This window comes from Bufo bufo, chromosome 4, assembly GCF_905171765.1.
Source record: "Bufo bufo chromosome 4, aBufBuf1.1, whole genome shotgun sequence".
NCBI classification, from domain to species: Eukaryota; Metazoa; Chordata; class Amphibia; order Anura; family Bufonidae; genus Bufo; species Bufo bufo.
The window spans coordinates 313877805-313896989 of NC_053392.1; positions in this window are offsets into that span (position 1 = coordinate 313877805).

Here is a 19185-nt window from a genome sequence, read left to right on the forward strand (position 1 = left end):
GTGGTTTCGTCTCTCCTGCTCCCCAGGGTGATATGACATGTAACTCTGGGGTAGGGGAGGAACCCATGCAGCTGGGTCAGGTATCTTTCCGTTCTGGTAGTAGGAACTTTAGGAGGTTGCATAAACTATGTTATTACTGTGAAAAAAGTGGTCATTTTATTTTTGCTTGTCCTTTTATTAAACCGCATGTTGATTTGAAAGAATCACAAAGAGGTTTACTTAAAGAAAAAGAAAAAACATCCCTGACTCGGTAGCGTGAATAGAGTGGTGGAGCAAGCAGGTATGCAAGCTCCCTGTAATACTCGTTTTCTCCTTCCAGCTATGGTGGCGCTAGACACAAGAGTTTTGTTTTGTTGAAGTATTCATTGACTGTGGTGCTGGAGTAAACCTTATTGATTTTCTTTTTCTTCAAAATCTGGGTCTAAGTACTTGTATTTTAGAAAGAGAGATTCCGGTTTTCACAATTGATTCTTCCCCTCTTTCTCAAAGGAGTCTCACTCATATTGCTCATGGTATTCTGTTAAGGGTGGGTGATTCACATGTTGAGATTATGTCTTGTTTTGTCATGAAGGACTTGCCCGCTCCTATAGTCTTAGGGTTACCGTGGTTGACAAAACATAACCCAATTATAGATTGGCAAGCAAGACAGATCATTGGTTGGAGTGAATTTTGTTTGGATAATTGTCTTGGCACATCTATCTCTGGTGTGTCTACTACGGCTCTACCTCAGTATCTCTCAGATTTTGCGGATGTCTTTTTGGAGGGTGGGGCTCAGGAATTGCCCCCTCATCGTGACTATGATTGTCCAGTTAATCTCATCCCAGGGGCTAAGTTGCCAAAGTCTCGGCTTTACAATCTTTCTCAACCTGAAAGAGAGGTCATGCAGAAGTATATTGCTGAGAGTTTGGTAAAAGGTCATATTAGGCCATCTAAGTCTCCGGTGGCAGTGGGTTTATTCTTTGTAAAGAAAAAGGATGGATCGCTGAGACCTTGTTTGGATTTCCAAGAATTGAACCGTATTACGGTCTGGGATCCGTATCCCCTTCCTTTGATCTCCGATCTTTTTGATCAGATTGTTGGAGCCAAGGTGTTCTCCAAGTTGGATTTAAGAGGGGCCTACAATCTGATCAGAATCAAGGAAGGGGATGAGTGGAAAATGGCCTTCAACAAGCACGAGGGTCATTTTGAGAATCTGGTTATGCCTTTTGGGTTAACTAATGCGCCAGCGGTATTTCAGCGATTCGTCAATGACATTTTCCATCATTTTGTGGGGAGATTCGTGGTAGTTTACTTGGATGACATTTTAATTTACTCTCCTGATCTGAAGACCCATCAGGATAACGTGAGACAGGTTTTGACGATCCTTCGGGAGAATAAATTATATGCCAAATTGGAGAAATGTGTGTTTTCTGTGCAGGAGCTTCCGTTTCTGGGATATCTGCTTTATGACTCTGGTTTTCGTATGGACCCCGAAAAGGTCCGGGCGGTCCTGGAATGGGACCGACCGGAGAATCAGAAAGCTTTGATGCGGTTTTTGGGGTTTACTAATTATTATAAAAAATGTATCTTGAATTATTCTACCATTGTAAAACCTCTGACCGATATGACTAAGAAGGGCGCCAACGTCTCTGTCTGGTCGGATGAGGCATTGCAGGCCTTTTCGGCTATTAAGAAATGTTTTGCGTCTGCTCCCATTCTGGTGCAGCCCGATGTGTCTCAGCCATTCATGGTGGAGATTGATGCATCAGAAGTGGGGGTTGGAGCAGTGCTGTCGCAGGGTTCATCTCCTGGCAAATGGGTTCCGTGTGCTTTTTTTTCCAAGAAGCTCTCGGTCGCTGAGAGGAATTATGATGTAGGAGATAGTGAATTGCTGGCCATCAAATTGGCCTTTGAGGAATGGCGTCACTGGTTGGAAGGGGGCGTCTCACCCCGTTACAGTATATACGGATCATAAGAATTTGGCTTACCTGCAATCTGCCAAGCGTCTGAATCCTAGACAGGCCAGATGGTCACTGTTCTTTACCAGGTTCAATTTTGTGGTTACTTTTCACCCGGGGGTTAATAACATCAAGGCAGATGCGTTGTCTCGCCATTTTCCTGGGGGATGTGATTCAGAGGATCCTGCTCCGATTTTGGCTGATGGGGTGGTGGTCTCCACTCTGTACCCCGAATTGGAGATGGAGGTGTTGGGAGCCCAGGAGGGGGCTCCTGGTTCTTGTCCCCCAGGGAGGTTGTTTGTTCCTGATGGACTGCGATACAAGGTATTCAAGGAACATCACAATACTGTCCTTGCTGGACATCCTGGTGGTAAGTCCACCTTTGATCTTGTGTCCCGGAGGTTCTGGTGGCCCGGGTTATGTAAGAGTCTTGAGGATTACGTAGCATCTTGTGAAACCTGTGCTCACCAGCAAGCTCTCGCATATAATTTTTACAGGGTCAGCTCACCAGCAAGCCCTCACCTAAAATCATTTACAGGGTCAGCTCACCAGGAGGCCCGTACCTCAAATCTTTTACAAGGTCAGCTCACCTGCAGGCCCTTGCATATAATGTTTTACAGGGTCTGCTCACCAGCAGGCCCTCACATTTAATATTGTACAGGGTCAGCTCACCTGCAGGCCCGCACCTAAAATATTTTACAGGGTCAGCTCACCAGCAAGCCTTCATCTACAATCTTTTACAGGGTCAGCTCACCTGAAGGCCCTCGCATATAATGTTTTAGAGGGTCAGCTCACCAGCAAGCCCTCACATATAATTTTTACAGGGCAGGCTCACCAGCAAGCCCTTACCTACAATCTTTTACAGTGTCATCTCACCAACAGGCCCCCACCTAAAATCTTTTACAGGGTCAGCTCACCAGGAGGCTTGCACCTCAAATCTTTTACAAGGTCAGCTCACCAGCAGGCCCTCGAATATAATATTGTACAGGGTCAACTCACCAGCAGGCCTTCACCTACAATCTTTTACAGGGTCAGCTCACCTGAAGGTCCTCGCATATAATTTTTTAGAGGGTTAGCTCACCAGCAGGCCAGCACCTAAAATATTTTACAGGGTCAGCCCACCTGCAGGCCCGCAACTAAAATCTTTTACAGGGTCAGCTCCCTCTCCGGAATCGAACACTGATTCCACCTTACCCATGGTCACCGTGGTTGGCTCTGAAAATAACATCAAAAGTTGATAGGGCAGACATCCGAATGGATCATCACCGTCATTGGGACATGCGATCGGCCCCAGGTTATCTAGAGTCACCAAAGCGGCAGCAGGCCCTCGCGCATAATGTTTTAGATGGTCAGATCAGCAGGCGCTTGCTCCAAAAGTTTTTGAGGGTCACCAGCAGGCCATCAATCATAATTTTTCAAGGCTGTGTATGATGCCCTCCTTTATATGTAACAAAGGGTGTATTGGAGTGCCGGTTCCTTGTAATTTTTGGCAGCCCTTTCACTTAGTGCATAGGCTGAATGAGTGTAGGTGTCCCACTACCTGAACAATTGTACCACAATGTGAATAAGGCCCTCCTTTATGTGATAAACAGGTTGCATCGGAGAGCCTCTTCCTTGTAATTTTTGGCAGCACTTGCACTTTATATACAAGTAAATATAGAGGAAAGAATGTTTCCTCTAAAATCGATTTTATCTTCGGTTTTATGCGTATTATTGTCAGTCTGTAAAAGTGGCATACTACTCGGACAACATTATTCCCAGCAGCGACCTGGAAGTCCATGATGCATCCAGACATCCTCCCCATGCTAAAATACAAATAAAACAGAAAGTCAGTCCTGTGTCTCAACACGGACAGTTACTTGCGCTGCTGCTGGTCCCGGGTTAGTGTGGTAGGTTTCACACTGGCAAAGTCAAGTTCATAAGTTTTGGAACCGCGCTGCTGGAAACTATGTGTTCCGGTCACAGGTGGATGGTACAAGGGTGTCAGCCCCTCTCCTCGACAACCAAAGGATATGGTCCTCCCAGACCTCCTCCTCTACAGGGTTTAAGGGGATAGGCAAGATAGTGAAGCACCCTTGAGAATGTTGTTCTAAAAGGTTTTATTCTACTTACAATCAGCAACACAAGCGTTAATTTTCTTGGTCTATGCATCCGGGTTGAAAATGGGCGTTTCCTTACCAGCTCCTATTTTAAAGAAACAGACGTGAACTCCTTTATTGATATGAAGAGCTGTCATTACGGCCCATGGCTCAGGAACATTCCGAAAGGACAGTTCAAGAGGATGGCCCGTAATTGTACAGAAGTGAGTGAATATAGAACACAATGTGGGGTGTTAAAAAACAGGTTTGTGGAGAGAGGATATGATGAGGCCAATTTAGATGAATGCATACAGAATGTAGAGATGGAAACAAGGGGAAGAAAGGAACATACAAAAAGAATAGTGGAAAAAGAAAATAGGGACTACAGATTTTCATTTGTGACCAAATTCTGCTCCATGTCAGACAACATTAAGAAAATAGTGAAAAAGAACTGGGGAGTTTTAAAAAATGATCCTACAATAGGAAAAATAATACCTGCAAATCCTTTTTTTATTTTTAAAAAAGCGACTAATATTAGAGAGAAACTCGTACGTAGTGCCATACCCCCAGTTAATGTAAAGGTGAAAAAAGAAGGAAAATTTACCTGGTGTGGCTTTTGTGCAGGCTGTAAAAATCGGAACTCCAGAGATCGACAGATAAATATTAAACACATAGTGTCTAAAAAGAATGGGGCCGAATTCCATATAAAGAACAATTGTTCGTGCGAAAATGAGGGCATCATCTACGTACTGGAATGCCCTTGTGGGCTCCAGTACGTGGGATGGACAATTAGGAAGCTGAAAGTTAGGATACAAGAACACCTACGGAACATCAAAAAAGGCTTAATGACCCATAGCGTATCAGCACACTTTAAATTATCACATGGAAAAACCCGCAAGGGTTAAAATTTGCTGGAGTTGAAACTGTTAGGCCACACTGGCGTGGAGGGGACTCGCTGGCACAAATCAATAGAAAGGAGGTGGAGTGGATTTACCAGCTAGGAACCCTACAACCCAGAGGGCTTAACATTGAATTTGACCTAAAACCATGTTTACTGTAAAATGACCTACCGGTGGCGACGTTCGGCTGTTCTCTACCTGGCCTCCTAATGACCTTTGGATGACGTCAGGTTACCTGGCTGCTCCATTGGACAATGATGCCTCGTGATGGGAACGCCAGGGGTGGAGGCGGGGTCGAGAACACCTGAATGACGCTACCGGAGTGGGTGGCGCCCTCCTGAGTGACGTTCCAAGAGTGGGCGGAGATCACCTGTGTGACGTCCCAGGATCGGATGGCGTCCTGTGGAGTGATGTTCTAGGAGGGGTGGAAATTAGTTGAATGACGCTCCGGGAGTAGGTGGAGAATACCGGTATAACATCCGAGGAGTGGATGGAATATATATGATGATAGAACCACTATAATAGATTGAGTTGGGATATACTTAGGACACGAGAGGATTATGTGGGGGATAGATTCTTACAAAGAGGCTGAATGTATATATTGAGTATTGATAACAGCGGTAACCCGAAAGGGCTTATATATAAATTGGCAATAGGGAGGAACAATCCGCTCCCGTGTGTATTTTTATGTTCATATTTTAAAAATGATTGCACTAAGAAAACTAATGTGATTTTATGTTATATGTTGTAAAACTGTTATTTTGAAAATGTCCTATACGGATGGGAACCACACCCGCTTGAATAATAATGAGACAGGTGGGCTATTTATAGGGCTCGATTGTGAGCATGCTCAGTCATCGCCCTTGAAGAAGCGAGGTAGCGAAACCCGGGTCGGGCAGGAATGTGACGATCATCTTGTATTTTTATGCCTTTTGTCTACTGACCTGTTGTAAGTAGAATAAAACCTTTTAGAACAACATTCTCAAGGGTGCTTCACTATCTTGCCTATCCCCTTAAACCCTGTAGAGGAGGAGGTCTGGGAGGACCATATCCTTTGGTTGTCGAGGAGAGGGGCTGACACCCTTGTACCATCCACCTGTGACCGGAACACATAGTTTCCAGCAGCGCGGTTCCAAAACTTATGATCCTCCCCATGCTGTTCCCGAACCATTTTGGTGGTGTTTCAATCAATTTATGACCTTTTCCTATGAACCAGGCACCCTCTCCTCTTCAGAGCAGGGGGTACCTGGTTTAATGCTCGGGTTCTCCTATTGACTCCCATTGTGCTCGGGAGCCCGAGCACCCGAGCATTATGGTGCTCGATCAACACTAGTGTACATGCCTTGCACATTTATTAGTGTTATAGAGTTTGGGGCACATTTATTAAGATTTGCATTTTATATGCTGGTCTTAATAAGCCCCTGAGCTGGCGGTGTAACATTGAAGTTATGTAGAGGCACCAGCCTCTAAATATCTTTTGCATATCCACCACAGATTCTAAATGTAAGACAGCTAGCTACCTTGCTGTCTGACATTTAGACCACTTTCTACACCTAAACCAGGCATAGAAATTGATCAATGAGACAGACCATGCCCCCTTTTTTAGACCTGGCTTGAGGGGGTAAGAAGTGACAGATATATCTTCGCCAGATATACACCACGAAAGTGGCGTATATTTGTTCGTAAATTACCCCCTTCATGTACCTCACTAGATAGGGGGAATGGTTTAGAGAAAAGGGTGACTTAGCAGAGATGGGGCTTGGTTTAAATGTCATAACATACACCAAAACAAGGAAACCTTTTGTTACAAAGTAATTCAGTCAGTAGGAGGCAGTGTGCATGAAACTAATCACGCAACATGGGCCACTGTGATACATTTCGCATATCTTTAGACTGTTGGGTCATAAGTTAGCATAAATAGACAGAATTAGTCAATTCTGCACTGTGTTTAAAGATGTCCTAAGTTCATGGATAGTCCTGCAAGACCATATTGTGCTTTTAATTTGTTCTTAGTAAGAGAAGATTATTATTTTCAAAACAGAATGCACATAAAGTACAAAGTAAAAAAAGATAAATTCTGTTCATGGATAATGATGAGATACACTTGTACCATACAAAATGCACAAAGGATACAATTATCAGCCATGTCTCCCTATCAGAATCAGAGAATAGTGCAGCATACATAGCTAAAAAGAAATTTTGTCTTCTGATTGTACCTATAACTTTTTGCAAGGAATAGTATCATATAACTCCTCTTATAAAATAAAGATATTTCAAATAACTTATCAACTATCACAAAATATATAGGGAAATGAGGGAGGGAAAGATAATTGGAGATGGGGTGAGGTAAATGAAGAGGTAGGTGACCAAGAAAAGTGTACTGCACCAAGTCTCAGAGCAATTATCTGAAAGTACATTTTTTCATTTTTCAATGGTTGACTTGAGGTCATTTATAAGGTTATCAAGGTGTATATGTAAAATCAGATCTTACAGAACTTGAAATGGTTTCTGAGTTCCCACAAGAACAATCCTTCAAAGTTAAAAAGTTTATACTTTTGGCCAAAATATTGTGGAAATTTAATTATCATAGCATGTTGGAAATCCTATTCCAAAACCATAAGTGTTAATATGGAGCTAGAACCTCTTTTTCATCTATAATGTCTTCTGCAGAAGTCTTTTTACAGAATGATGTGTCTGCATGCATGTGTGAGTGCAGGATTGGATATTGGATGAGGAAAGTTTTCAATGGTGTTGAGGTCAGGACTCATTTTAAGCACAGTGACACAGTCATGCTGGAACAGGTAAAGACCTTCCCAAAATTATTGGCTCAAAGCTGAAAGCATACTCTACTACTGTGTGAAATGTCTTTTGTGTGAAATACTTTTGCATGAAAGTGAGAGGCATAGCCCAAACCCTGATAATCTGCCCCATACCATTATTAGAGATCTGCGAATTTCTCAAAAATTTTATTCGGCGGTCCACTGAATTTACCGTTCAATCCAAATTTATTTTGTGGCGAATCGCATAAAAAAAAGTCTATTTCCTTGCTGCAGAAAGCCTTTATAGTGTTATAGAACACTGTGCCTTACAGTAACACGCATAGGGAGTCTGCTATGGTAGTGAAATAATACTGTGAGTCAGTATGACATGCAGATGACAGGCATCGCTCTTAGAATCACTGCACACTTCACTTATTTGGACAGTTACGGGGCCAAAACTGACCAAATAACTCAAGTATTAACTCCGCCTTACAGGTCAATGTTAGCTCCAGGTATAAAGAACGATGCAGAGGCCCAAGATCCTACTATAGCGTGAAAGAGCGCACTCCTTTTACAGCAATTCACTGATTTCACATTTCTACAGAACCTGTTCTATTAAACGCTTATACAAGTAGAGCCTCCGTGACAGAGTGGAGAGGGTGTCAGCAGTAAGTTTGTGTTGACGTCACTAATTATTTTGCCCATCCTCTGATCCGTCAGAACAATAACCCCCAAAAAACTGATCCTGTCTGTGGAGCATCTGCCTTCACTCGGTCAGCATTTGGTCAGTAATCCATCAGTAGGATGTTTTTTTTCTATGTTTCTATAAACAGGAGTGAATCCAAAACAGAGATGTCAAGTGAATGGAATATTTGCATGTCTTCTGTGTTTTGTACCCACTCCTGCTTTTGGCTACCAAATTATAAGCCAATTCTGACGCAAAATAGGGACCATGTCATGCAGGCCTTACAGCTGTTACATAGACAGGATCTGTTGTGCATCTCATTTTTCCTTCCTTCTGACAGATCAGAAGAAGGGTCAAATAAATGATGATGTCAGCCAGGCCGAAAGGCAAAATAGTGGCCCAGTCATAAAGTGGGGTGGGTGGGAGCAGCATGAGAAGGCCACAGAGTGGCACAATGACAGTGTGTGGAGGTGGCGGCAGCATCAGGAGGAGGTTGCAGAGTGGCACAATGACAGTGTGCAGGTGGAAGCAGCATCATTAGGAGGCCACAGAGTGGCCCAATGACAGAGTGGAGGTTGCAGCAGCATCAGGAAGAGGCCACAGGGTGGCACAATGACAGTGTGGAGGTGGCAGCAGCAGCATCAGGAGGCCACAGAGTGGCAAGGTGACATAGTGTGGAGTAGGCAGCAGCATTAGGAGACCACAGAGTGGCAAGGTGACATAGTGTGGAGGTGGCAGCAGCATCAAGAGACCACAGAGTGGCAACGTGAAATAGTGTGGAGGTGGCAGCAGCACCAGGAGACCACAAAGTGCAAGATGACATATTGTGGAGGTTTCAGCAGCATCAGGAGACCACAGAGTAGCAAGGTGACATAGTGTGGAGGTGTCAGCAGCATCAGGAGACCACAGAGTGGCAAGGTGACATAATATATATTTTTTTGCCACTAATACACGCCAAAAAGGGCTGTAATTTTCTCACTTCACCACACAACGGCTTGCACCCCAATAACAAGAACGGTTTGCTGGAATTACAGAGCTGTATAATGGCAATTTGGATCCGCAGTCAGTGCAGCAAGGTGTAATAGGATTGTTCCTATTACCAAGGCTGTAAACTCCCCTACTGAACCCTGTTCTGCTTCAATACTGTGGAATGATTCCTCCCCATCCTTTCCCTGAACTTCTATACAGCAAAATAAAAGTTTTAAAGTCTTTTCTACCACTGTCCCTAGCACCTGCTGATGTCTCACCCTGCACTAAGTACACTGGAAAATGGCTGAATCCAAGATGGCTGAGGCTATTTATAGGGCTGTGACATCACAGGGCTGTCTGACTGCTGATTGGCTGCATACATGGCATTGTGGGTGATCCTTCATTCCCAGAGTTCCTTGGTCCATGTCCTAACACGTGCAGCAGCCATTCCACTTCGTCAACTTCGTTTGGCTCATCTCTAACCATTATCCCTCCTCCACCAAATTTTACAATAGTCACTGTGCATTCCAGTATGTAACATTCAGTGAAGCATCATTTATCACTGCAGAGAATATGTTTTCACTTCTACAGAGTCCAGTGGTGGCATGCTTTATACCACTTCAGTTGATGCTTCCATTGCACATTGTGATCTCCAGCTTGAGTGAAGTAAGCAATGAAACAGATGATGAGCAATTTTTATGTGCCACATACATATTGCAAATGTCATTTAATTATATTTTTTTCATTCCATATCCAATTTCTAAGTTACTGCGCATGAGACAGATGCATAAGGATGCATAAGTCAAATAATGAAAATAGTGCAATAATACAATTAATGGCTTCTTCCTGTGTGTATGTAAGTGGTTTCATTAAAGAGGTTACTGTATGTCTTAATCATCGCTGGCATATTGCTAGGATATGCCACTGATGCCTGATGAGTGCAAGTCTCACCTCTGGGATATGCACCTATATCTAGAACAGAGCCCACAAAGTCAGAGAGCGGACCACACCCGCACACCCACCCTCCATTAATTTCTATGGGACTGACAAAAATAGCAAAGTGCTGGCTTTGTGACATTTAATGGGATTGTTCATGTTTGGGCCCTTTTGGCCTGATCCCTCACATCACGGTCCTGCAGAGAGAAGCATACTTACCTGCTCCCTACTGCTGTCCCCTATTGCATTATGCCCCCACATTTCAACATCCAGTTTGATGAGGGACACGTGTGCCCCTGGGGCCAATGTCTGGCCGCATCAGTTATGTGATGCATAGGGAATAAATAACTGCTGTGTCCTGTCAAACCAGAAGTTGACATGCAGGACCAGAGCATGTCAATGGCAGTGGGAAACCAATAGGGCTGGAACCCAAAAGCAGGGAGCAGATAATTATATATCCCTCCGCTGGTCTGAATGTTTGCGAGGGGTCAGGCCAAAAGGTTAAAAATGTTACTCTTTTATTGTTAGAAATATATATCTTGTGGGAAAGAGAGTTAGAAACTAGTGTTGATCGAGCACCGTAGTGCTCGGGCCAAACACATCGGGATGTTTGGCCACCCGAGTATGATGGAAGTCAATGGGAGAACCTAAGCATTAAACCAGGCACCCCCTGTTCTGAAGAGGGGAGGGTGCCTGGTTCATAAGAAAATGTCAGAAATGTATGGAAACACCACCGAAATGGTTCTGGAACAGCATGGGGAGGATGTCTGGATGCATCTTGGACTCGCAGGTCGCTGCTGGGAAAGATGTTGTTCAAATAGTACGCCACTTTTACAGACTGACAGTAATACGCACCAAACCGGAAAAAAAATATGATTTTAGAGGAAAAATTTATAGGAAACATTCTTTCCTGTATATTTACTTGTATATAAGGTGCAAGTTCAACCAAAAAATGTTTTGATTGTCAGAACTGGGGCCATGATTAAAAAGGACAGCCGGTGGCATCCGTATTGCGCTGCTATAGGTGAAATTTGTGGACCTGCACAAGACGAACCACAGTGAAAGCATTTGCCAAGAATGTTTTCATTAATCAACAATGAAAGTTGGAGGTTCGAAGACGATCCGACAGGCGATCCGGCAGTGTTATTCCCATGACCCGCCAAGCAGTTTCCTGGAAACCAAAGTCTTTGGGTACCACCAGGAGTGGAGCCTGCAGCTTAATTTGACTCAACACGGCAAACCTCACCCGGCCCGGACACGGAAAGGATTGACAGATTGATAGCTCTTTTCTCGATGCTGTGGGTGGTGGTGCATGGCTGTTCTAAGTTGGTGGAGCGATTTGTCTGGTTAATTCCGATAACCAACGAGACTCCTCCGTGCTAATTAGTTACGTGACCCCCGGCGGTGAGGATTGTGCTGCTTAGCTGACCATGGAAAAAATTATGGTTGAGGGCCTGCAGGTGAGCTGACCAGCAAAAACATTATGGGTGAGGGCCTGCTGCCGCTTTGTTGACTCTAGATAACTTCTGCCTGATCGCACATCCCCGTGACGTCGATGATCCATTTGGATGTCTGCCCTACCAAATTTCAATGTTCTTTTATGCGCCTAACATGGTGACCATGGGTAACGGGGAATGAGCATTCGATTCCGGAGAGGGAGCCAGAGAAACGGCTACTAAATCCAAGGAAGGCAAGCGGGTGGTGTGCGCAAATTACTCACTCCCGACTCGGGGATGTAGTGACGATAAATAACAATACAGGACTCTTAAGAGGCCCTGTTATTGGAATGAGTAATAAAAAATGACAGGGAATATCACTGGTATGTAGGATGAGGAAACGTTATACAGGAGAGGTACCACAGGTATTGTCACTGTTCGCAGCGTCTACGCAAAAAGTACACTATATGTCACAGATATGGGAGGGCCTGCAGGTGAGCTGACTAGCGAAAACATTATGGGCTAGGGCCTGCTGTCGCTTTGTTGACTCTAGATAACTTCTGCCTAATCGCACGTCCCCATGACGTCGACGATCCATTTGCATGTCAGCCCTATAAAATGTGGAGCAATTTTTCCACAAGGACCTTCTGGTATAGCACCATTTTGCTTGTCCTCTCCACCAGAGGAACTGGAGATGATAAGTTCTCTTTGTAGCAGGGGTCGAAAAAAGTGAACAACCAGTAATCCGTGCTGTCTAAAATGCGTATACCGCGCTGGTCATGGGAAAGGCAGCCTAACCTTAAGTCAGCCATGTGTGCCAGAGTACCTACAGGCAAGATTTCCCTGTCGTCATCAGGAGGTGAGCTCACCCTGTCAAAGATTATAGGTGAGGGCCTGCTGGTAAGCTGACCATTTAAAAAAATTGTGTGGACGAGGGCCTGCTGCCAAGCTGACCATTTTAAAAATTGTGTGAATGAGGGCCTGCTGCCAAGCTGACCATCCCAAAAATGTTGTGGGTGAGGGCCTGCTGCCGAGCTGACCATCTAAAAAATGTTGTGGATGAGGGCCTGCTGCAGAGCTAAGCATTTAAAAAACTTTTATGAATGAGGGCCTGCTGCCGAGGGATAGCTACCGAGCTGACCATTTTAAAAATTGTGTGTATGAGGGCATGCTACCGAGCTGACCATTTTAAAATTTTTGTGGACAACAGCCACAGCTCAGTCTGGTCCCTTATCCCCTGCCATAGCTCTGCAGCAGTGTGCGGTTTGTCAGCTAAGAAAATACGTTTCAGCACGGCCTGTTGCCGCTTCCTCACTGCAGTGCTACACTGCTTCCAGCTACTGACAGATGGCTGACTGGTGCTGCAAGATGATAATTCAGAGGAAGTGGAGGAGGAGGCGGTAGAAACCCTGATGGAAGTAGGGCCCGAAATCCTTGGCGTCGGTAGCACCAGTGCAATCCCAGGGTACGACTCGCTTCCGGCCTCCACAAGGTTAACCCAGTGTGTTGTCAGGGAAATGTAGCGTCCCTGGCCAAAAGCACTTGTAATGTCGCTGCCACCACCGCCTAATAAAAAATTACACTGAATGAATGTCACTGATATTTAGGATGCGCACACGTTATACAGGAGATTTGGCGCTGGTAATGTCGCTGTCATCACCGGCTAATAAAAAATTGCACTGAATGAATGTCGCTGATATTTCGGATGCGCTAACGTTATACTGGAGATTTAGCGCAGGTAATGTCACTGCCACCAGCAGCAAAAAAAATTTACTGAATGTCACTGATATTTCGGATATGCAAACGTTATACAGGAGATGTAGCCCAGTTAATGTCGCTGTCCGCAGCGGACACTGTCTACGGAAAAAGGACACTGGATGTCAGATATTTTAGGGATGCGCACACTTTAAACAGGAGATGTGGAGCCAATAATTTAACTGTCCGCAGCGGACACCGTTTATTGAAAAATTCTATTTTATGTTACAGAAAATTTTTAGAAACGCACACGTTACACAGCAGATGTGGGCCTGGTCAGGTCACTGTCAGAAGCGGACACCGTCTACGGAAAAAGTGCACTGGATGTCATTGACATTTTTGGGATGCGAACACTTTACACAGGAGAGGTGGCTCTGATAAATTAAATATCCGCAGCAGACACCGTCTACAGAAAAAGTGCTCTGGATGTCACTGATATTTTAGGGATGCGCACATTTTAAACAGGAGATGTGGCGCGTATAATTTAACTCTCCACAGCAGACATTGTCTACAGAAAAAGTGCACTGGTTGTCACTGATATTTTAGGGATGCGCACACTTTAAACAGAAGATGTGGCGCAGATAATTTAACTGTCCACAGGGGACACCGTCTACGGAAAAAGTGCACTGGATTTCACTGATATTTTAGGGATGTGCACACTTTACACAGGAGATGTTACTATATGCAGAAGTCAAAAAAAGCCTAATGTTTAGATTATTATTAGATTAATATTGTCACGTGGGTTTTGGGTATATCGCTATTCAGAATAAGTGACTTTTAAAAATACCTTTAATGGTGATACAGTGGGTATAGGTATGTAAATACCGACAGTGAGTACTACAATTTCAAAAGGTTATATATAAATTTCTTTTGACAGGGGAGTAGTAACCAGGGATGGACTGGGACAATAAAGTGGCCCTGGACTTCAGCCAGACCGGCCCACTTTATTTTTCCCAAACACACTCAAAAAAAAACATAAGTAAAAACATTCCACTGTAAGTATAAGTATGTTTCCATCTCCTCTGTCATCTACTATCTCATGCGTTATGTCTTCTCCTCTCTCTAATCCTCTGTCTTTTTTCAGAACTTCTCTCTCTTGTCTACACTCATGTTCCTGCTCATCTCCTCTATCGTCTTCACATTCATCGCCTGCCTCATGCTCCCTCTCCTCTCCACTCTCCTCTATTGTGGACCCAGCCTGAGAATAGACATATAGTAAGTCACAACTGTAGGCTAAATATGTTCCATAAAGTCCACAAATCTGTATGTGGTTTAAGAAGGAATAAATAATAATGTCTGACTTACCATAGCAGTCAGGCCCGCACTGCTCTCAGCTTTTGCGGACGTTCCAGCAAATAATGCATCTAATTTTACACATTTAGTGGCATCTGCCTCAAGTGCTTGCCTTTTTTTGTCTCTTAACTTCTCGGCTCCTCCCTTACGTTTAGTCTTGTGTTTTAACATGTTTGTTGTTGCAAGTCACACCTAATGGCAATAGGTAACACTTGTTGTTAACCTTACTTGCTGACGCTGTGGTGGTGGCACTGAATTATCGCTGTACTCGTACACTTTCTCGTTCCTCCTCGTTCCTCCTCGGCGGCGCTGGCTCCGCCTCCTCTTGTTGCTTGAACGGGCTCGGCTCCTCCCATACTCCTCCTCTCCTCCCGCATACGGCCGTGAGCGTGACCCCTGAGATACCTCACGTCGCTGGGAGGTGATCAGGGCCGCTCTAAACATAGGAGGAGGCGGAGCCAGAGGGAAGTGGCAGGCCAGCGCAGCTTGATGGACGCCGGTCATTGGCTGACGGCGCCGCCGACGCCAGCCGCCAGGTAAATGAATCAAAATCACACAGAAAATGACAGTGATTGACAGCCGGCCCATAATTTGATCGGCCCACCGGGATTCTCCCGGTACTCCCGATGGCCAGTCCATCGCTGGTAGTAACCCCTAACTGAGAACATGTGCTAGTGATACAATAACTATCAATAGACTTACGGTGGTTCGAGGATCAAAATCGAAAATTATTATCTAAGTACTATAGGGTCTGAGGAAAAAAGGGCAGGGCAGACTGAATGCTTACCCTAAATGCCCTAAATACTGCTCAGCCCAGGGTAACCCCCTGATGGTGGAGGTTCCCTGTCCCCGAACCTATACCTGTCAACTCCCTAGTTTGACCCTAGCCAGGGAATAATGATAGGTAAACAAAAATAATATCAAGATATAACAGGGGAAAAGGCAGGTGGCTCAGGTGATCAGAGTCACCACCCGTCCTCTCCGAAATTCAAATAAACAAATACAAAAAGAAGGAGTGGGGAGGGATCCAGATACTCAGGAAATCACCAATCCTCTCAGATAAATAATACGCACGTTTTAAAATATGCACATCTTGTTACACAGACCTCAACGCGTTTCACCTGTATAGAATCAGGCTCATCAGGAGGTAGGTAGAAAAGGACAGAGTCCAGTAAAGATACAGATGTGACCAATGATAACGTTAATATAGATGGAACGATACTTAGCTATAAATGTTCATAGGAGGAGGCGTGGATATAGTATTACCAGATGGCAAGATAGCTACATCAATACTTGATACATGGTGTTGATGCTGGCCATTGGCTCCCCCAGTAGCCAATGTCACTGTGAAGGGAACAGAAGGAGGTAGGAGGAGTTGAACTGTCTCCATCACTAATAGCCAATGCTGTGGTTCTGTATAATTTGACTGTAGCTTTATTACAAAGAGTTGAATCTTTTTATATGAATTATGATCTTACACAAGTGGATTTCTTTTTTTCTAATTTAGCTAGTGACATGCAAAACTTTAAAGGGAAATTAAACCCTGGAAAAAATAAATAAATAACACAAATGCATTTAATAGTGCACAAACAGCTATGTCTACAAGGTCCCTTCCCACTCCCCGTTTCTAAATAGTGCCATGGTGCAAATGTGCACCATAATTTGCAACTTTTTAACATCACAATAGCTTTGATAAATGTCCCAAAATGTCTCTTAGGGCTATTTCAGGTGAATGTAATGATACATTTTACTTAGAGGTCCCTTATTTTATTCTTAAAGGGGTTGGCCACTTTCTGGTTACTGTTGACCAATGTGTTTGTAAGATGATTATGGGACACTTACTAATATAGTCTTTGTTGAAATTCTGTGGTATTTTCTGTATTTTATAAGGTATGCCCCTTTGTTTGTCAAGTCTTTTGTGATGTCCATGCATGGGTCCTGTCCATAAAATGGCTACTGATGGAGAGTCATGTGACCAGGCAAATCACCCCCATGTGATGTCTTCTCTGTTCAAACACACTGAATCTGGACTTAACTCCTAACAGAACAAGTGCAGATGGCAGGAGCGGTGTATCTGAATTGAGGAGACATCACACGGCAGTGATTTGCCTGGTCACATGACCCTCCATCAGAAGCCTTCTTATGGACAGGACCTTTGTGTGGACAGCACAAAAGACATTGTAAACAAGGGGTCATATCTTATAAAATCTAGAAAATGGTGCAGAATTTCAACAAAGGCTATATTAGTAAGTGTCATATTATCATCTCAGAAACATATTGGTCAACAATAACCAGAAAGTGGCCAACCCCTTTAAGAAAAAGTACTTTTGATCCATATACAAATGAGTAGTTAAGTGCACTGAAGTAGAGCCCAAGCCAATCAGTGCACCCTTGCTCCTTTACTTGCTCTTCCAGCTCCTCCCTCTTCTTCTTGAGTGACAGGTCTGGGTTTCTGCATAGCCATCTTACCTGGCTCTGTCAATCAAGATGTTGAGGGAGGGGCTGGCTGGATTCCGTTATTTTCCGTTATAACCAGGTTATAAAGGAAAGCCATAACGGAATGCGTAACGGTGATGTGAACTAGCCCTAAGCTAGTCCTACAAGACATAGGGCAACCAATCAGAATACACCTTTCATTTTTCAGAGCTCCTTTGGAACATGAAAGGTGGAATCTGATCAGTTGATATGGGCAACTAAGCAAGTTCTACTTTACATTGGTTTTGATAAATCTCCCCCATTGTGCCTGATTTATTAGTGAATTTCCTGGTTACAGAATTCCTTTAAGTGGTTGTCAGTGAGACCGCCTCTTTAACAAAAAGATAATAACATTTTAAACAAAAATAAATAGTAGTTATATATTGCTCTTTAAGTTGGATTATTTTAAAAGTATTGCAATAGTACATTAATAAGAAAGGGTTTAATCATTTGCATATAAAAAATTTATAAAAAAAAGGTTTACATGAAATATGGTTGTTGAAGCACTAGATAATTTAAATAATTTCATGCCTGAAAACAATAATACCAATATAAAGAAACTGCAGAGGTTTCTAATGAAGGGTTTATGAGACTAGCACAAGAGAAAAAGGTCTAAATTGACTGAAGCCTTTCCATGCCTTTCTACTGCTTGGTGATTATTTCCAACCAATTAACTTTATAAACAATGCTGTTTGCTCAGTCTTTCTCTCTTACTGCAGAGGTTCAGAAATAAACCGACCGTATTCTCACACCCTTCTAAATGGCCGTCCAAGTACAAAAATATTGGGAAATATCAAACGATTGTACCACAGCCTATCATGGTGTATGACCTACAAATATTTAAAATCTTTCCCTTTGCATTTCAAAAAGATAAGCTCTTTCTAATTGCAAATATCCATTTCCAGTGACTAGATCTAAACAAAATAATTAAGGAAGTAATTTTGTTTTTCTCATTATATGCAAGCCTGACCTTGAAAAAATGGTTATGCAGAGAACTTCTGTTACATCTGTTGTTATATATATGTTGTGCCACAAATGTGCATCATTAGAAGAGAGAAACAGCCTGAAACTGTTCCAGGCTGTCAAATGCTAAGAGTGACTTCATGCATGCATGACTTTTAAAGACAATTATTGTAGTCATCAGATTCAGTCATTTAAGAATTTGGATATTATCTTCTGATGTTTCACAAAGCTGCATCATTTTTCAACCAAAGTGTCAGGGATCAGTTTCTGCAGGTTCAGCACTTTATATATGGAATATTATGACTATTATTCTCGTGAGATGTGGTGATGACCACTTAAAAGCTTTACATGTATAGATATGTGCATTACTTTAAGTCCCGTAGCTGAATTAATGCTCTGTAATACAATAAATATAAAGACAATGGACCTTGAAAACCAAGCTACACATAGGATGTTGGAGTAAATGCATCTGTCACAGTAACATTATACCATAGCTTTTTATTTCTAGTCAATAATTAATTGAGTTGAAAAACTAGACATTCAGTGAATGAATTGCCTGACCAAACTGGGCCTGTTTAATGAAAGAAAGACTAAAAGCATAGTCTTCAATTTAAAGTGTACCCCAAATAATGAGTTCAGATACAGCAGATAATTAGTTTACTTGGATGATAACTACTGAGGCACTACAGGGGCATTATGGGTACTGGGTGCCCCACAGGGTGATTACAAGTACTGAGCCACTGTAGGGGACATTATAAGTACATAGGACACTATGAGGTGGATTATAAGTACTGGGGGCACTATGGGAAGGACTATAAATACTTGGCACTGTAGGGGACATTATAGGTACTATGGACATTAAAAGTATTGGGCCACTTTAGGAGACATTATAAGTACTGGGGTCACCATGGGGGATTATAAGTATTGTGCCAATTTAGGGGACATTATAAGTACATTACTACTAGAGTTGAGCAGACACCTGGATGTTAGGGTTCGACGG